The 21,935-nt window shown below is 50.2% G+C and overlaps 27 non-coding genes and 1 pseudogene across 27 annotated transcripts; all 28 read left to right on the forward strand.

Annotated features, from left to right (window-relative positions):
- Positions 1–8,139: 8,139 nt before the first annotated feature.
- Positions 8,140–8,258, forward strand: LOC125596049. The gene has a single exon (XR_007330783.1). It is a non-coding gene; the product is annotated as a 5S ribosomal RNA (ribosomal RNA).
- Positions 8,259–8,632: 374 nt separating this feature from the next.
- Positions 8,633–8,751, forward strand: LOC125596055. Its single transcript, XR_007330789.1, has one exon. It is a non-coding gene; the product is annotated as a 5S ribosomal RNA (ribosomal RNA).
- A 374-nt stretch (positions 8,752–9,125) lies between these two features.
- On the forward strand, positions 9,126–9,244 carry LOC125596056. The gene has a single exon (XR_007330790.1). It is a non-coding gene; the product is annotated as a 5S ribosomal RNA (ribosomal RNA).
- A 374-nt stretch (positions 9,245–9,618) lies between these two features.
- LOC125596076 lies at positions 9,619–9,737 on the forward strand. The gene has a single exon (XR_007330809.1). It is a non-coding gene; the product is annotated as a 5S ribosomal RNA (ribosomal RNA).
- Positions 9,738–10,111: 374 nt separating this feature from the next.
- On the forward strand, positions 10,112–10,230 carry LOC125596057. Its single transcript, XR_007330791.1, has one exon. It is a non-coding gene; the product is annotated as a 5S ribosomal RNA (ribosomal RNA).
- Positions 10,231–10,604: 374 nt separating this feature from the next.
- LOC125596060 lies at positions 10,605–10,723 on the forward strand. Its single transcript, XR_007330794.1, has one exon. It is a non-coding gene; the product is annotated as a 5S ribosomal RNA (ribosomal RNA).
- A 374-nt stretch (positions 10,724–11,097) lies between these two features.
- Positions 11,098–11,216, forward strand: LOC125596077. The gene has a single exon (XR_007330810.1). It is a non-coding gene; the product is annotated as a 5S ribosomal RNA (ribosomal RNA).
- Positions 11,217–11,590: 374 nt separating this feature from the next.
- LOC125596058 lies at positions 11,591–11,709 on the forward strand. The gene has a single exon (XR_007330792.1). It is a non-coding gene; the product is annotated as a 5S ribosomal RNA (ribosomal RNA).
- Positions 11,710–12,083: 374 nt separating this feature from the next.
- LOC125596069 lies at positions 12,084–12,201 on the forward strand. Its single transcript, XR_007330803.1, has one exon. It is a non-coding gene; the product is annotated as a 5S ribosomal RNA (ribosomal RNA).
- A 374-nt stretch (positions 12,202–12,575) lies between these two features.
- Positions 12,576–12,694, forward strand: LOC125596059. Its single transcript, XR_007330793.1, has one exon. It is a non-coding gene; the product is annotated as a 5S ribosomal RNA (ribosomal RNA).
- Positions 12,695–13,068: 374 nt separating this feature from the next.
- LOC125596071 lies at positions 13,069–13,187 on the forward strand. Its single transcript, XR_007330805.1, has one exon. It is a non-coding gene; the product is annotated as a 5S ribosomal RNA (ribosomal RNA).
- A 374-nt stretch (positions 13,188–13,561) lies between these two features.
- LOC125596050 lies at positions 13,562–13,680 on the forward strand. Its single transcript, XR_007330784.1, has one exon. It is a non-coding gene; the product is annotated as a 5S ribosomal RNA (ribosomal RNA).
- Positions 13,681–14,054: 374 nt separating this feature from the next.
- On the forward strand, positions 14,055–14,173 carry LOC125596061. The gene has a single exon (XR_007330795.1). It is a non-coding gene; the product is annotated as a 5S ribosomal RNA (ribosomal RNA).
- A 374-nt stretch (positions 14,174–14,547) lies between these two features.
- On the forward strand, positions 14,548–14,642 carry LOC125596074 (annotated as a pseudogene).
- Positions 14,643–15,016: 374 nt separating this feature from the next.
- Positions 15,017–15,135, forward strand: LOC125596062. Its single transcript, XR_007330796.1, has one exon. It is a non-coding gene; the product is annotated as a 5S ribosomal RNA (ribosomal RNA).
- Positions 15,136–15,509: 374 nt separating this feature from the next.
- Positions 15,510–15,628, forward strand: LOC125596063. Its single transcript, XR_007330797.1, has one exon. It is a non-coding gene; the product is annotated as a 5S ribosomal RNA (ribosomal RNA).
- Positions 15,629–16,001: 373 nt separating this feature from the next.
- LOC125596064 lies at positions 16,002–16,120 on the forward strand. The gene has a single exon (XR_007330798.1). It is a non-coding gene; the product is annotated as a 5S ribosomal RNA (ribosomal RNA).
- Positions 16,121–16,493: 373 nt separating this feature from the next.
- On the forward strand, positions 16,494–16,612 carry LOC125596051. Its single transcript, XR_007330785.1, has one exon. It is a non-coding gene; the product is annotated as a 5S ribosomal RNA (ribosomal RNA).
- Positions 16,613–16,986: 374 nt separating this feature from the next.
- LOC125596065 lies at positions 16,987–17,105 on the forward strand. Its single transcript, XR_007330799.1, has one exon. It is a non-coding gene; the product is annotated as a 5S ribosomal RNA (ribosomal RNA).
- Positions 17,106–17,479: 374 nt separating this feature from the next.
- On the forward strand, positions 17,480–17,598 carry LOC125596052. Its single transcript, XR_007330786.1, has one exon. It is a non-coding gene; the product is annotated as a 5S ribosomal RNA (ribosomal RNA).
- A 373-nt stretch (positions 17,599–17,971) lies between these two features.
- Positions 17,972–18,090, forward strand: LOC125596066. The gene has a single exon (XR_007330800.1). It is a non-coding gene; the product is annotated as a 5S ribosomal RNA (ribosomal RNA).
- Positions 18,091–18,464: 374 nt separating this feature from the next.
- LOC125596053 lies at positions 18,465–18,583 on the forward strand. Its single transcript, XR_007330787.1, has one exon. It is a non-coding gene; the product is annotated as a 5S ribosomal RNA (ribosomal RNA).
- Positions 18,584–18,955: 372 nt separating this feature from the next.
- On the forward strand, positions 18,956–19,073 carry LOC125596067. Its single transcript, XR_007330801.1, has one exon. It is a non-coding gene; the product is annotated as a 5S ribosomal RNA (ribosomal RNA).
- Positions 19,074–19,447: 374 nt separating this feature from the next.
- LOC125596054 lies at positions 19,448–19,566 on the forward strand. Its single transcript, XR_007330788.1, has one exon. It is a non-coding gene; the product is annotated as a 5S ribosomal RNA (ribosomal RNA).
- Positions 19,567–19,940: 374 nt separating this feature from the next.
- On the forward strand, positions 19,941–20,058 carry LOC125596068. Its single transcript, XR_007330802.1, has one exon. It is a non-coding gene; the product is annotated as a 5S ribosomal RNA (ribosomal RNA).
- Positions 20,059–20,431: 373 nt separating this feature from the next.
- LOC125596070 lies at positions 20,432–20,552 on the forward strand. Its single transcript, XR_007330804.1, has one exon. It is a non-coding gene; the product is annotated as a 5S ribosomal RNA (ribosomal RNA).
- A 374-nt stretch (positions 20,553–20,926) lies between these two features.
- LOC125596072 lies at positions 20,927–21,046 on the forward strand. Its single transcript, XR_007330806.1, has one exon. It is a non-coding gene; the product is annotated as a 5S ribosomal RNA (ribosomal RNA).
- A 375-nt stretch (positions 21,047–21,421) lies between these two features.
- LOC125596073 lies at positions 21,422–21,538 on the forward strand. The gene has a single exon (XR_007330807.1). It is a non-coding gene; the product is annotated as a 5S ribosomal RNA (ribosomal RNA).
- The last annotated feature ends 397 nt before the right edge of the window (positions 21,539–21,935 follow it).

The raw sequence follows: 21,935 nt of genomic DNA on the forward strand, positions 1-21,935 counted from the left end.
GAAGTACTCCAACCCCATCGGACAGTCTGAACCGGTCTAGCCATGGGCGTTTGGATCGTGTCCTATTCCTCTTATTCTTTTCATCTATTTCTTCTTCTACTCCTCCTGTACATTGGCGTGGTCTTGTTGATGTGTTGGGATTGGTTATAACCGTGGTTCTGGTTGAGTAATGCGGTCGCGGTCCATAACCGATGAGTTAGGCGCGCGCATGGTCTAAACCGGCCTCAGGTGATCCGATTTGATAGGGGCGGTTCTGTTCTGTGGTATGGATCCAGGCTTTGGGTCGGATCAGGTTAGAAGGTCTGTGAGCCTTTGGGCCGGACTTATAACAGGCCGATCGCACCTAGACCTTAACCAGACGGTTAGACGGGACTATGGACGATCCAGCTATGGTTGGATGGTTCTAGCCGCAAAGGCTAAGTAGGACATCTTACAATCAACTTTGGGTTGGTGAGTAGGATAGGCGCCATATGCCTTATGTAGGGCGTACACCCACATGATGGCATTGGAAGGCCGGTTATATCAGTACATGCTAAGTGGACGATGGCTTATCAAGTCTAGTGGTCGGAGCATGTTTCATGACGATGGTTCGATGGCCGAACACTAGTATGGATAGTCACGTTGCTGGAGTAAGAGTATTGATGTGATGCTTCTAGATATCAACCTTGGTGTTGATAGCTTCGAGATTGGCTTAGAGTCATGACGAAGTGTGTGGCTAGTATTATGTGTCGTAGACCATAGATACTGAGCCTAAGTGTGATTGTTCAAGGAAGGCCATGTAAGATCTGATATCATGGTTGAGTATGGACGACCCGACCTCTGGATGATGGTCTAAGATGTCAGTACTAACCCGATTAATGAATGCATCAGTTGGTATGAACAAGTCATATCTGTTGTCTGGGTTAAGTCCCAAGGCCGGTCAGGCCAGATGATGACTCATCAATTCCAAGTCATGTGAAGATGGTTGGTTGATTGACTTAGGATCTAATGAGCTTTGTCAGTCCAGAAGATGGATTGGGTACTATTGCCTATAAGGCAAAAGGATTTCGGATTGTGCTTGAGTCGAGATAGGCCAAATACATATCCTTATCCTTTCGAAGACTTCTCAAAGGTTACTTATGTCTGTGGGGATGGTTGGTTGAATGACTAAGTACCTAGGGGAGGTGTTTGATGCAGGAGTCAATAAAAGGACCTTAAGTAAGATCATTGAGTGATCGTGGTCCAGCTGTCAAGCAAGAGCAATATGAGTCAAGGGAGGACCGATGAGCTAATTAGCTCCATTGATGTGGCAAAGGTATGATCTAGCATTTACTTATGTAGATCTAGATAGAGTGGTTTAGGGGAATGGAACCTTAGAATCGTATGGCTTGGTTTGGGTTTATAATTGACCTTTAAGCTAATTGGTAGTTGAGTAAACTGGCCAAGGCTAAGGTGATTCAACCAGACAAGTGTTAGATTGGTTTTAGACCAATGGTTAACTAGAGAATAATCCGCTGCGTATCTGTTGAAAGGATCTATGCTATTAATGACTAGGGAAGTCTTTAGCTAAGGTTTAAGTTAGCCCTCGCCTTTAGGTGATATTATAAATAAAGGGCAAAAATTAAGAGGTTCGGCCAGGAAGTGGACCGAGCGACGTAAGGCTTCGACCTCGGCCTAGTCGGCCGGATCGGGGTGTTACACAGCATACTGAGTCCAAGGACCAGCGTGCTGGTATGTGTACTGATGGACAGCCACGGACATCCTGTGTGTGCTGACGGACACACACACGGACAGCCACAGACGTCCTGTGTGTGCTGACGGACAGCCACAGACAGCCACGGACGTCCTGTGTGTGATTGCGAACACCCACGGACGTCCTGTGTGTACTGAACAGACAGCCCACGTGGGCCCAAATCACCCAAACAGTCCACGGGACGGCCAGCGTGCTGAGTCCAAGGACCAACGTGCTGATATGTGTACTGATGGACAGCCACAGATGTCCTGTGTGTGCTGACGGACACACACGGACAGCCACGGACGTCCTGTGTGTGCTGACAGAAACACACGGATGTCCTGTGTGTGCTGACGGACACCCACGGACGTCCTGTGTGTGCTGACGGACACACACGGACAGCCGCGGACGTCCTGTGTGTGCTGACGGACAGCCACGGACGTCCTGTGTGTGCTGGTGGACACCCACGGACGTCCTGTGTGTACTGAACAGACAGCCCACGTGGGCAAAAATCACCCAAAAAGTCCACGGGAAGGGCCAGCGTGCTGAGTCCAAGGACCAACGTGCTGATATGTGTACTGATGGACAGCCACGGACGTCCTGTGTGTGCTGACGGACACAGACGGACACACACGGACACACACAGACAGCCACGGACGTCCTGTGTGTTCTGGCGGACACCCACGGGCGTCCTGTGTGTACTGAACATACTGCCCATGTGGGCCAAAAAATCACCCCAACAGTACACGGGAAGGGCCAGCGTGCTGAGTCCAAGGACCAACGTGCTGATATGTGTACTGATGGACAGCCACAGACGTCCTGTGTGTGCTGACGGACACAGACGGACACACACGGACACACACAGACAGCCACGGACGTCCTGTGTGTTCTGGCGGACACCCACGGGCGTCCTGTGTGTACTGAACATACTGCCCATGTGGGCCAAAAAATCACCCCAACAGTACACGGGAAGGGTCAGCGTGCTGAGTCCAAGGACCAACATGCTGATATGTGTCCTGATGGACAGCCACGGACGTCCTGTGTGTGCTGACGGACACACACGGACAGCCACGGACGTCCTGTGTGTGCTGACGGACACACACGGAGGTCCTGTGTGTGCTGAGGAACACCCACGGATGTCCTGTGTGTGCTGACGGACACACACGGACAGCCATAGACGTCCTGTGTGTACTGAACAGACAGCCCACGTGGGCCAAAAATCACCCAAGCAGTCCACGGGAAGGGCCAACGTGCTGAGTCCAAGGACCAAAGTGCTGATATGTGTACTGATGGACAGCCACAGACGTCCTGTGTGTGCTGATGGACACAGACGGACACACACAGACACACACGGACAGCCACGGACGTCCTGTGTGTGCTGGCGGACACCCACGAATGTCCTGTGTGTACTAAACAGACAGCCCACGTGGGCCAAAATCACCCGAACAGTCCACGGGAAGAGTCAGCGTGCTGAGTACAAGGACCAACGTACTGATATGTGTACTGATGGACAGCCACGGACGTCCTGTGTGTGCTGACGGACACACACACACAGCCACAGACGTCCTGTGTATGCTGACAGACACACACGGACGTCCTGGGTGTGCTGACGGACACCCACGGACGTCCTGGGTGTGCTGACGGACACCCACGGACGTCCTGTGTGTACTGAACAGACAGCCCACGAGGGCCAAAATAACACAAACACTTCACGGGAAGGGTCAGCGTGCTGAGTCCAAGGACCAGCGTGCTGATATATGTACTGATGGAGAGCCACAGACGTCCTGTGTGTGCTGACGGACACACACGGACACACCCCGACAGCCACAGACAGCCACGAACGTCCTGTGTGTGCTGGCGGACACCCCCGGACGTCCTGTGTGTACTGAACAGACAGCCCACGTGGGCCAAAATCACCCAAACAGTCCATGGGAAGGGCCAGCGTGCTGAGTCCAAGGACCAACGTGCTGATATGTGTACTGATGGACAGCCGCGGACGTCCTGTGTGTGCTGACAGACACAGACGGACACACATAGACACACACGGACAGCCACGGACGTGCTATGTGTGCTGGCGGACACCCACGGACGTCCTGTGTGTACTGAACAGACAGCCCACGTGGGCCAAAAAATCACCCGAACAGTCCACGGGAAGGGTCAGCCTGCTGAGTCTAAGGACCAACGTGCTGATATGTGTACTGATGGACAGCCACGAACGTCCTATGTGTGCGGACGGACACACACGGACAGCCACAGACGTCCTGTGTGTGCTTACGAACACTCATGGAGGTCCTGTGTGTGCTGACGAACACCCACAGAAGTCCTGTGTGTGCTAACGGACACACACGTACACACACGGACACACACCGACAGCCACAGACGTCCTGTGTGTGCTGCCGGACAGCCACGGACATCCTGTGTGTGCTGGCAGACACCCACGGACGTCCTGTGTGTACTAAACAGACAGCCCACGTGGGCCAAAAATCTCCCAAACAGTCCACGGGAAGGGCCAGCGTGCTGAGTCCAAGGACCAAAGTGCTGATATGTGTACTGATGGACAGCCACAGACGTCCTGTGTGTGCTGACGGAAACAGAAGGACACACACATACACAAACGGACAGCCACAGACGTCCTGTGTGTGCTGGCGGACACCCACGAATGTCCTGTGTGTACTGAACAGACAGCCCACGTGGGCCAAAATCACCCGAACAGTCCACAGGAAGAGTCAGCATGCTGAGTCCAAGGACCAACGTGCTGATATGTGTACTGATGGACAGCCACGGACGTCCTGTGTGTGCTGACGGACACACACACACAGCCACAGACGTCCTGTGTATGCTGACAGACACACACGGACGTCCTGGGTGTGCTGACGGACACCCATGGACGTCCTGGGTGTGCTGACGGACACCCACGGACGTCCTGTGTGTACTGAACAGACAGCCCACGAGGGCCAAAATAACCCAAACACTTCACGGGAAGGGTCAGCGTGCTGAGTCCAAGGACCAGCGTGCTGATATATGTACTGATGGAGAGCCACAGACGTCCTGTGTGTGCTGACGGACACACACGGACACACCCGGACAGCCACAGACAGCCACGAACGTCCTGTGTGTGCTGGCGGACACCCCCGGACGTCCTGTGTGTACTGAACAGACAGCCCACGTGGGCCAAAATAGCCCAAACAGTCCACGGGAAGGGCCAGCGTGCTGAGTCCAAGGACCAACGTGCTGATATGTGTACTGATGGACAGCCGCGGACGTCCTGTGTGTGCTGACGGACACAGACGGACACACACAGACACACACGGACAGCCACGGACGTGCTATGTGTGCTGGCGGACACCCACGGACGTTCTGTGTGTACTGAACAGACAGCCCACGTGGGCCAAAAAATCACCCGAACAGTCCACGGGAAGGGTCAGCCAGCTGAGTCTAAGGACCAACGTGCTGATATGTGTACTGATGGACAGCCACGAACGTCCTATGTGTGCGGACGGACACACACGGACAGCCACGGACGTCCTGTGTGTGCTTACGAACACACACGGAGGTCCTGTGTGTGCTGACGAACACCCACAGAAGTCCTGTGTGTGCTGACGGACACACACGTACACACACGGACACACACCGACAGCCACAGACGTCCTGTGTGTGCTGCCGGACAGCCACGGACATCCTGTGTGTGCTGGCAGACACCCACGGACGTCCTGTGTGTACTAAACAGACAGCCCACGTTGGCCAAAAATCTCCCAAACAGTCCACGGGAAGGGCCAGCGTGCTGAGTCCAAGGACCAAAGTGCTGATATGTGTACTGATGGACAGCCACAGACGTCCTGTGTGTGCTGACGGAAACAGAAGGACACACACAGACACAAACGGACAGCCACAAACGTCCTGTGTGTGCTGGCGGACACCCACGAATGTCCTGTGTGTACTGAACAGACAGCCCACGTGGGCCAAAATCACACAGCCACAGACGTCCTGTGTATGCTGACAGACACACACAGACGTCCTGGGTGTGCTGACGGACACCCATGGACGTCCTGGGTGTGCTGACAGACACCCACGGACGTCCTGTGTGTACTGAACAGACAGCCCACGAGGGCCAAAATAACCCAAACACTTCACGGGAAGGGTCAGCGTGCTGAGTCCAAGGACCAGCGTGCTGATATATGTACTGATGGAGAGCCACAGACGTCCTGTGTGTGCTGACGGACACACACGGACACACCCGGACAGCCACAGACAGCCACGAACGTCCTGTGTGTGCTGGCGGACACCCCCAGACGTCCTGTGTGTACTGACTGAACAGACAGCCCACGTGGGCCAAAATCACCCAAACAGTCCACGGGAAGGGCCAGCGTGCTGAGTCCAAGGACCAACGTGCTGATATGTGTACTGATGGACAGCCGCGGACGTCCTGTGTGTGCTGACGGACACAGACGGACACACACAGACACACACGGACAGCCACGGACGTGCTATGTGTGCTGGCGGACACCCACGGACGTTCTGTGTGTACTGAACAGACAGCCCACGTGGGCCAAAAAATCACCCGAACAGTCCACGGGAAGGGTCAGCCTGCTGAGTCTAAGGACCAACGTGCTGATATGTGTACTGATGGACAGCCACGAACGTCCTATGTGTGCGGACGGACACACACGGACAGCCACGGATTTCCTGTGTGTGCTTACGAACACACACGGAGGTCCTGTGTGTGCTGACGAACACCCACAGAAGTCATGTGTGTGCTGACGGACACACACGTACACACACGGACATACACCGACAGCCACAGACGTCCTGTGTGTGCTGCCGGACAGCCACGGACATCCTGTGTGTGCTGGCAGACACCCACGGACGTCCTGTGTGTACTAAACAGACAGCCCACGTGGCCAAAAATTTCCCAAACAGTCCACGGGAAGGGCCAGCGTGCTGAGTCCATGGACCAAAGTGCTGATATGTGTACTGATGGACAGCCACAGACGTCCTGTGTGTGCTGACGGAAACAGAAGGACACACACAGACACAAACGGACAGCCACAGACGTCCTGTGTGTGCTGGCGGACACCCACGAATGTCCTGTGTGTACTGAACAGACAGCCCACGTGGGCCAAAATCACCCGAACAGTCCACGGGAAGAGTCAGCATGCTGAGTCCAAGGACCAACGTGCTGATATGTGTACTGATGGACACACACGGACGTCCTGGGTGTGCTGACGGACACCCACGGACGTCCTGTGTGTACTGAACAGACAGCCCACGTGGGCCAAAATCACCCGAACAGTTCACGGGAAGGGTCAGCGTGCTGAGTCCAATGACCAGCGTGCTGATATATGTACTGATGGACAGCCACAGAGGTCCTGTGTGTGCTGACGGACACACACGGACACACCCGGACAGCCACAGACAGCCACGAACGTCCTGTGTGTGCTGGCGGACACCCACGAACGTCCTGTGTGTACTGAACAGACAGCCCACGTGGGCCAAAATCACCCAAACAGTCCACGGGGAATGCCAGCGTGCTGAGTCCAAGGACCAACGTGCTGATATGTGTACTGATGGACAGCCGCGGACGTCCTGTGTGTGCTGACGGACACAGATGGATACACCCAGACACACACGGACAGCCACGGACGTCCTATATGTGCTGGCGGACACCCACAGACGTCCTGTGTGTACTGAACAGACAGCCCACGTGGGCCAAAAAATCACCCGAACAGTCCACAAGAAGGGTCAGCGTGCTGAGTCCAAGGACCAACGTGCTGATATGTGTACTGATGGACAGCCACGAACGTCCTATGTGTGCTGACAGACACACACGGACAGCCACGGACGTCCTGTGTGTGCTTACGAAGACACACGGAGGTCCTGTGTGTGCTGCCGAACACCCACGGACGTCCTGTGTGTGCTGACGGACACACACGTACAGCCATGGACGTTCTGTGTGTGCTGACGGACACAGAAGGACACACACAGAGAGCCTTGTGTGTGCTGACAAACACCCACGGATGTCCTGTGTGTGCTGATGGACACACACGGACACACACGGATACACATGGACAGCCACGAACGTCCTGTGTGTGCTGACGGACAGCCACGCTCGGAACCGTGAGGATCTACGCCGCCCACAGCACCATTTCGGAAAGCCCTAGAAACCATCAAGGGCGGTTAAAGGCCGTCGCGATTTTTCGGCCCCAAATTCAGCCGTTTTGACCCTCAAACGGGCTGCTGAAATTTACGGAGCGTAAAATAGCCAAGATGCGTTTTTCGAGTGTTTGGTGTTGTTGTTGTTGTTGTGTTCTACATCAATCTCGAGCACTTTGGTTCGAGAAAAAAAATGCCAGCAAATGTTGTGGGTCCCACGCCATCCACTCGAATTGTCGAAACGAAATGACAAATGGAATCGCGAGTCATGTACTGACGGGTGCGATCATACCAGCACTAATGCACCGGATCCCATCAGAACTCCGCAGTTAAGCGTGCTTGGGCGAGAGTAGTACTAGGATGGGTGACCTCCCGGGAAGTCCTCGTGTTGCACCCCCTTTCTATTTTGTTTTTCGATCTAAAACGATTCTAGCTTTGGAAATCCCATAACTTTTGAACCGTGAGGATCTACGCCGCCCACAACACCATTTCGGAAAGCCCCAAAAACCATCATGGGCGGTTAAAGGACGTCGCGATTTTTCGGCCCCAAATTCAGCCGTTTTGACCCTCAAACGGGCTGCTGAAATTTACGGAGCGTAAAATAGTCAAGATGTGTTTTTCGAGTGTTTGGTGTTGTTGTTGTTGTGTTCTACATCAATCTCGAGCACTTTGGTTCGAGAAAAAAAATGCCAGCAAATCTTGTGGGTCCCACGCCATCCACTCGAATTGTCGAAACGAAAGGACAAATGGAATCGCGAGTCATGTACTGACGGGTGCGATCATACCAGCACTAATGCACCGGATTCCATCAGAACTCCGCAGTTAAGCGTGCTTGGGCGAGAGTAGTACTAGGATGGGTGACCTCCCGGGAAGTCCTCGTGTTGCACCCCTTTTCTATTTTGTTTTTCGATCTAAAACGATTCTAGCTTTGGAAAACCCATAACTTTTGAACCGTGAGGATCTACGCCGCCCACAGCACCTTTTCGGAAAGCCCTAGAAACCATCAAGGGCGGTTAAAGGACGTCGCGATTTTTCGGCCCCAAATTCAGCCGTTTTGACCCTCAAACGGGCTGCTGAAATTTACGGAGCGTAAAATAGTCAAGATGCGTTTTTCGAGTGTTTGGTGTTGTTATTGTTGTGTTCTACATCAATCTCGAGCACTTTGGTTCGAGAAAAAAAATGCTAGCAAATCTTGTGGGTCCCACGCCATCCACTCGAATTGTCGAAACGAAAGGACAAATGGAATCGCGAGTCATGTACTGACGGGTGCGATCATACCAGCACTAATGCACCGGATTCCATCAGAACTCCGCAGTTAAGCGTGCTTGGGCGAGAGTAGTACTAGGATGGGTGACCTCCCGGGAAGTCCTCGTGTTGCACCCCTTTTCTATTTTGTTTTTCGATCTAAAACGATTCTAGCTTTGGAAAACCCATAACTTTTGAACCGTGAGGATCTACGCCGCCCACAGCACCTTTTCGGAAAGCCCTAGAAACCATCAAGGGCGGTTAAAGGACGTCGCGATTTTTCGGCCCCAAATTCAGCCGTTTTGACCCTCAAACGGGCTGCTGAAATTTACGGAGCGTAAAATAGTCAAGATGTGTTTTTCGAGTGTTTGGTGTTGTTGTTGTTGTGTTCTACATCAATCTCGAGCACTTTGGTTCGAGAAAAAAAATGCCAGCAAATCTTGTGGGTCCCACGCCATCCACTCGAATTGTCGAAACGAAAGGACAAATGGAATCGCGAGTCATGTACTGACGGGTGCGATCATACCAGCACTAATGCACCGGATCCCATCAGAACTCCGCAGCTAAGCGTGCTTGGGCGAGAGTAGTACTAGGATGGGTGACCTCCCGGGAAGTCCTCGTGTTGCACCCCTTTTCTATTTTGTTTTTCGATCTAAAACGATTCTAGCTTTGGAAAACCCATAACTTTTGAACCGTGAGGATCTACGCCGCCCACAGCACCTTTTTGGAAAGCCCTAGAAACCATCAAGGGCGGTTAAAGGACGTCGCGATTTTTCGGCCCCAAATTCAGCCGTTTTGACCCTCAAACGGGCTGCTGAAATTTACGGAGCGTAAAATAGTCAAGATGCGTTTTTCGAGTGTTTGGTGTTGTTATTGTTGTGTTCTACATCAATCTCGAGCACTTTGGTTCGAGAAAAAAAATGCTAGCAAATCTTGTGGGTCCCACGCCATCCACTCGAATTGTCGAAACGAAAGGACAAATGGAATCGCGAGTCATGTACTGACGGGTGCGATCATACCAGCACTAATGCACCGGATTCCATCAGAACTCCGCAGTTAAGCGTGCTTGGGCGAGAGTAGTACTAGGATGGGTGACCTCCCGGGAAGTCCTCGTGTTGCACCCCTTTTCTATTTTGTTTTTCGATCTAAAACGATTCTAGCTTTGGAAAACCCATAACTTTTGAACCGTGAGGATCTACGCCGCCCACAGCACCTTTTCGGAAAGCCCTAGAAACCATCAAGGGCGGTTAAAGGACGTCGCGATTTTTCGGCCCCAAATTCAGCCGTTTTGACCCTCAAACGGGCTGCTGAAATTTACGGAGCGTAAAATAGTCAAGATGTGTTTTTCGAGTGTTTGGTGTTGTTGTTGTTGTGTTCTACATCAATCTCGAGCACTTTGGTTCGAGAAAAAAAATGCCAGCAAATCTTGTGGGTCCCACGCCATCCACTCGAATTGTCGAAACGAAAGGACAAATGGAATCGCGAGTCATGTACTGACGGGTGCGATCATACCAGCACTAATGCACCGGATCCCATCAGAACTCCGCAGTTAAGCGTGCTTGGGCGAGAGTAGTACTAGGATGGGTGACCTCCCGGGAAGTCCTCGTGTTGCACCCCTTTTCTATTTTGTTTTTCGATCTAAAACGATTCTAGCTTTGGAAAACCCATAACTTTTGAACCGTGAGGATCTACGCCGCCCACAGCACCTTTTCGGAAAGCCCTAGAAACCATCAAGGGCGGTTAAAGGACGTCGCGATTTTTCGGCCCCAAATTCAGCCGTTTTGACCCTCAAACGGGCTGCTGAAATTTACGGAGCGTAAAATAGTCAAGATGTGTTTTTCGAGTGTTTGGTGTTGTTGTTGTTGTGTTCTACATCAATCTCGAGCACTTTGGTTCGAGAAAAAAAATGCCAGCAAATCTTGTGGGTCCCACGCCATCCACTCGAATTGTCGAAACGAAAGGACAAATGGAATCGCGAGTCATGTACTGACGGGTGCGATCATACCAGCACTAATGCACCGGATCCCATCAGAACTCCGCAGCTAAGCGTGCTTGGGCGAGAGTAGTACTAGGATGGGTGACCTCCCGGGAAGTCCTCGTGTTGCACCCCTTTTCTATTTTGTTTTTCGATCTAAAACGATTCTAGCTTTGGAAAACCCATAACTTTTGAACCGTGAGGATCTACGCCGCCCACAGCACCTTTTCGGAAAGCCCTAGAAACCATCAAGGGCGGTTAAAGGACGTCGCGATTTTTCGGCCCCAAATTCAGCCGTTTTGACCCTCAAACGGGCTGCTGAAATTTACGGAGCGTAAAATAGTCAAGATGCGTTTTTCGAGTGTTTGGTGTTGTTATTGTTGTGTTCTACATCAATCTCGAGCACTTTGGTTCGAGAAAAAAAATGCTAGCAAATCTTGTGGGTCCCACGCCATCCACTCGAATTGTCGAAACGAAAGGACAAATGGAATCGCGAGTCATGTACTGACGGGTGCGATCATACCAGCACTAATGCACCGGATTCCATCAGAACTCCGCAGTTAAGCGTGCTTGGGCGAGAGTAGTACTAGGATGGGTGACCTCCCGGGAAGTCCTCGTGTTGCACCCCTTTTCTATTTTGTTTTTCGATCTAAAACGATTCTAGCTTTGGAAAACCCATAACTTTTGAACCGTGAGGATCTACGCCGCCCACAGCACCTTTTCGGAAAGCCCTAGAAACCATCAAGGGCGGTTAAAGGACGTCGCGATTTTTCGGCCCCAAATTCAGCCGTTTTGACCCTCAAACGGGCTGCTGAAATTTACGGAGCGTAAAATAGTCAAGATGTGTTTTTCGAGTGTTTGGTGTTGTTGTTGTTGTGTTCTACATCAATCTCGAGCACTTTGGTTCGAGAAAAAAAATGCCAGCAAATCTTGTGGGTCCCACGCCATCCACTCGAATTGTCGAAACGAAAGGACAAATGGAATCGCGAGTCATGTACTGACGGGTGCGATCATACCAGCACTAATGCACCGGATCCATCAGAACTCCGCAGCTAAGCGTGCTTGGGCGAGAGTAGTACTAGGATGGGTGACCTCCCGGGAAGTCCTCGTGTTGCACCCCTTTTCTATTTTGTTTTTCGATCTAAAACGATTCTAGCTTTGGAAAACCCATAACTTTTGAACCGTGAGGATCTACGCCGCCCACAGCACCTTTTTGGAAAGCCCTAGAAACCATCAAGGGCGGTTAAAGGACGTCGCGATTTTTCGGCCCCAAATTCAGCCGTTTTGACCCTCAAACGGGCTGCTGAAATTTACGGAGCGTAAAATAGTCAAGATGCGTTTTTCGAGTGTTTGGTGTTGTTATTGTTGTGTTCTACATCAATCTCGAGCACTTTGGTTCGAGAAAAAAAATGCTAGCAAATCTTGTGGGTCCCACGCCATCCACTCGAATTGTCGAAACGAAAGGACAAATGGAATCGCGAGTCATGTACTGACGGGTGCGATCATACCAGCACTAATGCACCGGATTCCATCAGAACTCCGCAGTTAAGCGTGCTTGGGCGAGAGTAGTACTAGGATGGGTGACCTCCCGGGAAGTCCTCGTGTTGCACCCCTTTTCTATTTTGTTTTTCGATCTAAAACGATTCTAGCTTTGGAAAACCCATAACTTTTGAACCGTGAGGATCTACGCCGCCCACAGCACCTTTTCGGAAAGCCCTAGAAACCATCAAGGGCGGTTAAAGGACGTCGCGATTTTTCGGCCCCAAATTCAGCCGTTTTGACCCTCAAACGGGCTGCTGAAATTTACGGAGCGTAAAATAGTCAAGATGTGTTTTTCGAGTGTTTGGTGTTGTTGTTGTTGTGTTCTACATCAATCTCGAGCACTTTGGTTCGAGAAAAAAAATGCCAGCAAATCTTGTGGGTCCCACGCCATCCACTCGAATTGTCGAAACGAAAGGACAAATGGAATCGCGAGTCATGTACTGACGGGTGCGATCATACCAGCACTAATGCACCGGATCCCATCAGAACTCCGCAGTTAAGCGTGCTTGGGCGAGAGTAGTACTAGGATGGGTGACCTCCCGGGAAGTCCTCGTGTTGCACCCCTTTTCTATTTTGTTTTTCGATCTAAAACGATTCTAGCTTTGGAAAACCCATAACTTTTGAACCGTGAGGATCTACGCCGCCCACAGCACCTTTTCGGAAAGCCCTAGAAACCATCAAGGGCGGTTAAAGGACGTCGCGATTTTTCGGCCCCAAATTCAGCCGTTTTGACCCTCAAACGGGCTGCTGAAATTTACGGAGCGTAAAATAGTCAAGATGTGTTTTTCGAGTGTTTGGTGTTGTTGTTGTTGTGTTCTACATCAATCTCGAGCACTTTGGTTCGAGAAAAAAAATGCCAGCAAATCTTGTGGGTCCCACGCCATCCACTCGAATTGTCGAAACGAAAGGACAAATGGAATCGCGAGTCATGTACTGACGGGTGCGATCATACCAGCACTAATGCACCGGATCCCATCAGAACTCCGCAGCTAAGCGTGCTTGGGCGAGAGTAGTACTAGGATGGGTGACCTCCCGGGAAGTCCTCGTGTTGCACCCCTTTTCTATTTTGTTTTTCGATCTAAAACGATTCTAGCTTTGGAAAACCCATAACTTTTGAACCGTGAGGATCTACGCCGCCCACAGCACCTTTTCGGAAAGCCCTAGAAACCATCAAGGGCGGTTAAAGGACGTCGCGATTTTTCGGCCCCAAATTCAGCCGTTTTGACCCTCAAACGGGCTGCTGAAATTTACGGAGCGTAAAATAGTCAAGATGCGTTTTTCGAGTGTTTGGTGTTGTTATTGTTGTGTTCTACATCAATCTCGAGCACTTTGGTTCGAGAAAAAAAATGCTAGCAAATCTTGTGGGTCCCACGCCATCCACTCGAATTGTCGAAACGAAAGGACAAATGGAATCGCGAGTCATGTACTGACGGGTGCGATCATACCAGCACTAATGCACCGGATTCCATCAGAACTCCGCAGTTAAGCGTGCTTGGGCGAGAGTAGTACTAGGATGGGTGACCTCCCGGGAAGTCCTCGTGTTGCACCCCTTTTCTATTTTGTTTTTCGATCTAAAACGATTCTAGCTTTGGAAAACCCATAACTTTTGAACCGTGAGGATCTACGCCGCCCACAGCACCTTTTCGGAAAGCCCTAGAAACCATCAAGGGCGGTTAAAGGACGTCGCGATTTTTCGGCCCCAAATTCAGCCGTTTTGACCCTCAAACGGGCTGCTGAAATTTACGGAGCGTAAAATAGTCAAGATGTGTTTTTCGAGTGTTTGGTGTTGTTGTTGTTGTGTTCTACATCAATCTCGAGCACTTTGGTTCGAGAAAAAAAATGCCAGCAAATCTTGTGGGTCCCACGCCATCCACTCGAATTGTCGAAACGAAAGGACAAATGGAATCGCGAGTCATGTACTGACGGGTGCGATCATACCAGAACTCCGCAGTTAAGCGTGCTTGGGCGAGAGTAGTACTAGGATGGGTGACCTCCCGGGAAGTCCTCGTGTTGCACCCCTTTTCTATTTTGTTTTTCGATCTAAAACGATTCTAGCTTTGGAAAACCCATAACTTTTGAACCGTGAGGATCTACGCCGCCCACAGCACCTTTTCGGAAAGCCCTAGAAACCATCAAGGGCGGTTAAAGGACGTCGCGATTTTTCGGCCCCAAATTCAGCCGTTTTGACCCTCAAACGGGCTGCTGAAATTTACGGAGCGTAAAATAGTCAAGATGTGTTTTTCGAGTGTTTGGTGTTGTTGTTGTTGTGTTCTACATCAATCTCGAGCACTTTGGTTCGAGAAAAAAAATGCCAGCAAATCTTGTGGGTCCCACGCCATCCACTCGAATTGTCGAAACGAAAGGACAAATGGAATCGCGAGTCATGTACTGACGGGTGCGATCATACCAGCACTAATGCACCGGATTCCATCAGAACTCCGCAGTTAAGCGTGCTTGGGCGAGAGTAGTACTAGGATGGGTGACCTCCCGGGAAGTCCTCGTGTTGCACCCCTTTTCTATTTTGTTTTTCGATCTAAAACGATTCTAGCTTTGGAAAACCCATAACTTTTGAACCGTGAGGATCTACGCCGCCCACAGCACCTTTTCGGAAAGCCCTAGAAACCATCAAGGGCGGTTAAAGGACGTCGCGATTTTTCGGCCCCAAATTCAGCCGTTTTGACCCTCAAACGGGCTGCTGAAATTTACGGAGCGTAAAATAGTCAAGATGCGTTTTTCGAGTGTTTGGTGTTGTTATTGTTGTGTTCTACATCAATCTCGAGCACTTTGGTTCGAGAAAAAAAATGCTAGCAAATCTTGTGGGTCCCACGCCATCCACTCGAATTGTCGAAACGAAAGGACAAATGGAATCGCGAGTCATGTACTGACGGGTGCGATCATACCAGCACTAATGCACCGGATTCCATCAGAACTCCGCAGTTAAGCGTGCTTGGGCGAGAGTAGTACTAGGATGGGTGACCTCCCGGGAAGTCCTCGTGTTGCACCCCTTTTCTATTTTGTTTTTCGATCTAAAACGATTCTAGCTTTGGAAAACCCATAACTTTTGAACCGTGAGGATCTACGCCGCCCACAGCACCTTTTCGGAAAGCCCTAGAAACCATCAAGGGCGGTTAAAGGACGTCGCGATTTTTCGGCCCCAAATTCAGCCGTTTTGACCCTCAAACGGGCTGCTGAAATTTACGGAGCGTAAAATAGTCAAGATGCGTTTTTCGAGTGTTTGGTGTTGTTATTGTTGTGTTCTACATCAATCTCGAGCACTTTGGTTCGAGAAAAAAATGCTAGCAAATCTTGTGGGTCCCACGCCATCCACTCGAATTGTCGAAACGAAAGGACAAATGGAATCGCGAGTCATGTACTGACGGGTGCGATCATACCAGCACTAATGCACCGGATTCCATCAGAACTCCGCAGTTAAGCGTGCTTGGGCGAGAGTAGTACTAGGATGGGTGACCTCCCGGGAAGTCCTCGTGTTGCACCCCTTTTCTATTTTGTTTTCGATCTAAAACGATTCTAGCTTTGGAAAACCCATAACTTTTGAACCGTGAGGATCTACGCCGCCCACAGCACCTTTTCGGAAAGCCCTAGAAACCATCAAGGGCGGTTAAAGGACGTCGCGATTTTTCGGCCCCAAATTCAGCCGTTTTGACCCTCAAACGGGCTGCTGAAATTTACGGAGCGTAAAATAGTCAAGATGTGTTTTTCGAGTGTTTGGTGTTGTTGTTGTTGTGTTCTACATCAATCTCGAGCACTTTGGTTCGAGAAAAAAAATGCCAGCAAATCTTGTGGGTCCCACGCCATCCACTCGAATTGTCGAAACGAAAGGACAAATGGAATCGCGAGTCATGTACTGACGGGTGCGATCATACCAGCACTAATGCACCGGATCCCATCAGAACTCCGCAGCTAAGCGTGCTTGGGCGAGAGTAGTACTAGGATGGGTGACCTCCCGGGAAGTCCTCGTGTTGCACCCCTTTTCTATTTTGTTTTTCGATCTAAAACGATTCTAGCTTTGGAAAACCCATAACTTTTGAACCGTGAGGATCTACGCCGCCCACAGCACCTTTTTGGAAAGCCCTAGAAACCATCAAGGGCGGTTAAAGGACGTCGCGATTTTTCGGCCCCAAATTCAGCCGTTTTGACCCTCAAACGGGCTGCTGAAATTTACGGAGCGTAAAATAGTCAAGATGCGTTTTTCGAGTGTTTGGTGTTGTTATTGTTGTGTTCTACATCAATCTCGAGCACTTTGGTTCGAGAAAAAAAATGCTAGCAAATCTTGTGGGTCCCACGCCATCCACTCGAATTGTCGAAACGAAAGGACAAATGGAATCGCGAGTCATGTACTGACGGGTGCGATCATACCAGCACTAATGCACCGGATTCCATCAGAACTCCGCAGTTAAGCGTGCTTGGGCGAGAGTAGTACTAGGATGGGTGACCTCCCGGGAAGTCCTCGTGTTGCACCCCTTTTCTATTTTGTTTTTCGATCTAAAACGATTCTAGCTTTGGAAAACCCATAACTTTTGAACCGTGAGGATCTACGCCGCCCACAGCACCTTTTCGGAAAGCCCTAGAAACCATCAAGGGCGGTTAAAGGACGTCGCGATTTTTCGGCCCCAAATTCAGCCGTTTTGACCCTCAAACGGGCTGCTGAAATTTACGGAGCGTAAAATAGTCAAGATGTGTTTTTCGAGTGTTTGGTGTTGTTGTTGTTGTGTTCTACATCAATCTCGAGCACTTTGGTTCGAGAAAAAAAATGCCAGCAAATCTTGTGGGTCCCACGCCATCCACTCGAATTGTCGAAACGAAAGGACAAATGGAATCGCGAGTCATGTACTGACGGGTGCGATCATACCAGCACTAATGCACCGGATCCCATCAGAACTCCGCAGCTAAGCGTGCTTGGGCGAGAGTAGTACTAGGATGGGTGACCTCCCGGGAAGTCCTCGTGTTGCACCCCTTTTCTATTTTGTTTTTCGATCTAAAACGATTCTAGCTTTGGAAAACCCATAACTTTTGAACCGTGAGGATCTACGCCGCCCACAGCACCTTTTGGAAAGCCCTAGAAACCATCAAGGGCGGTTAAAGGACGTCGCGATTTTTCGGCCCCAAATTCAGCCGTTTTGACCCTCAAACGGGCTGCTGAAATTTACGGAGCGTAAAATAGTCAAGATGCGTTTTTCGAGTGTTTGGTGTTGTTATTGTTGTGTTCTACATCAATCTCGAGCACTTTGGTTCGAGAAAAAAAATGCTAGCAAATCTTGTGGGTCCCACGCCATCCACTCGAATTGTCGAAACGAAAGGACAAATGGAATCGCGAGTCATGTACTGACGGGTGCGATCATACCAGCACTAATGCACCGGATTCCATCAGAACTCCGCAGTTAAGCGTGCTTGGGCGAGAGTAGTACTAGGATGGGTGACCTCCCGGGAAGTCCTCGTGTTGCACCCCTTTTCTATTTTGTTTTTCGATCTAAAACGATTCTAGCTTTGGAAAACCCATAACTTTTGAACCGTGAGGATCTACGCCGCCCACAGCACCTTTTCGGAAAGCCCTAGAAACCATCAAGGGCGGTTAAAGGACGTCGCGATTTTTCGGCCCCAAATTCAGCCGTTTTGACCCTCAAACGGGCTGCTGAAATTTACGGAGCGTAAAATAGTCAAGATGTGTTTTTCGAGTGTTTGGTGTTGTTGTTGTTGTGTTCTACATCAATCTCGAGCACTTTGGTTCGAGAAAAAAAATGCCAGCAAATCTTGTGGGTCCCACGCCATCCACTCGAATTGTCGAAACGAAAGGACAAATGGAATCGCGAGTCATGTACTGACGGGTGCGATCATACCAGCACTAATGCACCGGATCCCATCAGAACTCCGCAGCTAAGCGTGCTTGGGCGAGAGTAGTACTAGGATGGGTGACCTCCCGGGAAGTCCTCGTGTTGCACCCCTTTTCTATTTTGTTTTTCGATCTAAAACGATTCTAGCTTTGGAAAACCCATAACTTTTGAACCGTGAGGATCTACGCCGCCCACAGCACCTTTTGGAAAGCCCTAGAAACCATCAAGGGCGGTTAAAGGACGTCGCGATTTTTCGGCCCCAAATTCAGCCGTTTTGACCCTCAAACGGGCTGCTGAAATTTACGGAGCGTAAAATAGTCAAGATGCGTTTTTCGAGTGTTTGGTGTTGTTATTGTTGTGTTCTACATCAATCTCGAGCACTTTGGTTCGAGAAAAAAATGCTAGCAAATCTTGTGGGTCCCACGCCATCCACTCGAATTGTCGAAACGAAAGGACAAATGGAATCGCGAGTCATGTACTGACGGGTGCGATCATACCAGCACTAATGCACCGGATCCATCAGAACTCCGCAGTTAAGCGTGCTTGGGCGAGAGTAGTACTAGGATGGGTGACCTCCCGGGAAGTCCTCGTGTTGCACCCCTTTTCTATTTTGTTTTTCGATCTAAAACGATTCTAGCTTTGGAAAACCCATAACTTTTGAACCGTGAGGATCTACGCCGCCCACAGCACCTTTTCGGAAAGCCCTAGAAACCATCAAGGGCGGTTAAAGGACGTCGCGATTTTTCGGCCCCAAATTCAGCCGTTTTGACCCTCAAACGGGCTGCTGAAATTTACGGAGCGTAAAATAGTCAAGATGTGTTTTTCGAGTGTTTGGTGTTGTTGTTGTTGTGTTCTACATCAATCTCGAGCACTTTGGTTCGAGAAAAAAAATGCCAGCAAATCTTGTGGGTCCCACGCCATCCACTCGAATTGTCGAAACGAAAGGACAAATGGAATCGCGAGTCATGTACTGACGGGTGCGATCATACCAGCACTAATGCACCGGATCCCATCAGAACTCCGCAGCTAAGCGTGCTTGGGCGAGAGTAGTACTAGGATGGGTGACCTCCCGGGAAGTCCTCGTGTTGCACCCCTTTTCTATTTTGTTTTTCGATCTAAAACGATTCTAGCTTTGGAAAACCCATAACTTTTGAACCGTGAGGATCTACGCCGCCCACAGCACCTTTTTGGAAAGCCCTAGAAACCATCAAGGGCGGTTAAAGGACGTCGCGATTTTTCGGCCCCAAATTCAGCCGTTTTGACCCTCAAACGGGCTGCTGAAATTTACGGAGCGTAAAATAGTCAAGATGCGTTTTTCGAGTGTTTGGTGTTGTTATTGTTGTGTTCTACATCAATCTCGAGCACTTTGGTTCGAGAAAAAAAATGCTAGCAAATCTTGTGGGTCCCACGCCATCCACTCGAATTGTCGAAACGAAAGGACAAATGGAATCGCGAGTCATGTACTGACGGGTGCGATCATACCAGCACTAATGCACCGGATCCATCAGAACTCCGCAGTTAAGCGTGCTTGGGCGAGAGTAGTACTAGGATGGGTGACCTCCCGGGAAGTCCTCGTGTTGCACCCCTTTTCTATTTTGTTTTTCGATCTAAAACGATTCTAGCTTTGGAAAACCCATAACTTTTGAACCGTGAGGATCTACGCCGCCCACAGCACCTTTCGGAAAGCCCTAGAAACCATCAAGGGCGGTTAAAGGACGTCGCGATTTTTCGGCCCCAAATTCAGCCGTTTTGACCCTCAAACGGGCTGCTGAAATTTACGGAGCGTAAAATAGTCAAGATGCGTTTTTCGAGTGTTTGGTGTTGTTATTGTTGTGTTCTACATCAATCTCGAGCACTTTGGTTCGAGAAAAAAAATGCCAGCAAATCTTGTGGGTCCCACGCCATCCACTCGAATTGTCGAAACGAAAGGACAAATGGAATCGCGAGTCATGTACTGACGGGTGCGATCATACCAGCACTAATGCACCGGATCCCATCAGAACTCCGCAGTTAAGCGTGCTGGGCGGCGAGAGTAGTACTAGGATGGGTGACCTCCCGGGAAGTCCTCGTGTTGCACCCCTTTTCTATTTTGTTTTTCGATCTAAAACGATTCTAGCTTTGGAAAACCCATAACTTTTGAACCGTGAGGATCTACGCCGCCCACAGCACCTTTTCGGAAAGCCCTAGAAACCATCAAGGGCGGTTAAAGGACGTCGCGATTTTTCGGCCCCAAATTCAGCCGTTTTGACCCTCAAACGGGCTGCTGAAATTTACGGAGCGTAAAATAGTCAAGATGCGTTTTTCGAGTGTTTGGTGTTGTTGTTGTTGTGTTCTACATCAATCTCGAGCACTTTGGTTCGAGAAAAAAAATGCCAGCAAATCTTGTGGGTCCCACGCCATCCACTCGAATTGTCGAAACGAAAGGACAAATGGAATCGCGAGTCATGTACTGACGGGTGCGATCATACCAGCACTAATGCACCGGATTCCATCAGAACTCCGCAGCTAAGCGTGCTTGGGCGAGAGAGAGTACTAGGATGGGTGACCTCCCGGGAAGTCCTCGTGTTGCACCCCTTTTCTATTTGTTTTTCGATCTAAAACGATTCTAGCTTTGGAAAACCCATAACTTTTGAACCGTGAGGATCTACGCCGCCCACAGCACCTTTTCGGAAAGCCCTAGAAACCATCAAGGGCGGTTGGTTAAAGGACGTCGCGATTTTTCGGCCCAAATTCAGCCGTTTTGACCCTCAAACGGGCTGCTGAAATTTACGGAGCGTAAAATAGTCAAGATGCGTTTTCGAGTGTTTGGTGTTGTTGTTGTTGTGTTCTACATCAATCTCGAGCACTTTGGTTCGAGAAAAAAAATGCCAGCAAATCTTGTGGGTCCCACGCCATCCACTCGAATTGTCGAAACGAAAGGACAAATGGAATCGCGAGTCATGTACTGACGGGTGCGATCATACCAGCACTAATGCACGGATTCCATCAGAACTCCGCAGTTAAGCGTGCTTGGGCGAGAGTAGTACTAGGATGGGTGACCTCCGGGAAGTCCTCGTGTTGCACCCCTTTCTATTTTGTTTTTCGATCTAAAACGATTCTAGCTTTGGAAAACCATAACTTTGAACCGTGAGGATCTACGCCGCCCACAGCACCTTTTCGGAAAGCCCTAGAAACCATCAAGGGCGGTTAAAGGACGTCGCGATTTTTCGGCCCCAAATTCAGCCGTTTTGACCCTCAAACGGGCTGCTGAAATTTACGGAGCGTAAAATAGTCAAGATGAGTTTTTTTCGAGTGTTTGGTGTTGTTATTGTTGTGTTCTACATCAATCTCGAGCACTTTGGTTCGAAAAAAAAATGCTAGCAAATCTGTGGGTCCCACGCCATCCACTCGAATTGTCGAAACGAAAGGACAAATGGAATCGCGAGTCATGTACTGACGGGTGCGATCATACCAGCACTAATGC

Source organism: Brassica napus, unplaced genomic scaffold (genome assembly GCF_020379485.1).
Source record: "Brassica napus cultivar Da-Ae unplaced genomic scaffold, Da-Ae ScsIHWf_111;HRSCAF=192, whole genome shotgun sequence".
Classification (NCBI taxonomy): Eukaryota; Viridiplantae; Streptophyta; class Magnoliopsida; order Brassicales; family Brassicaceae; genus Brassica; species Brassica napus.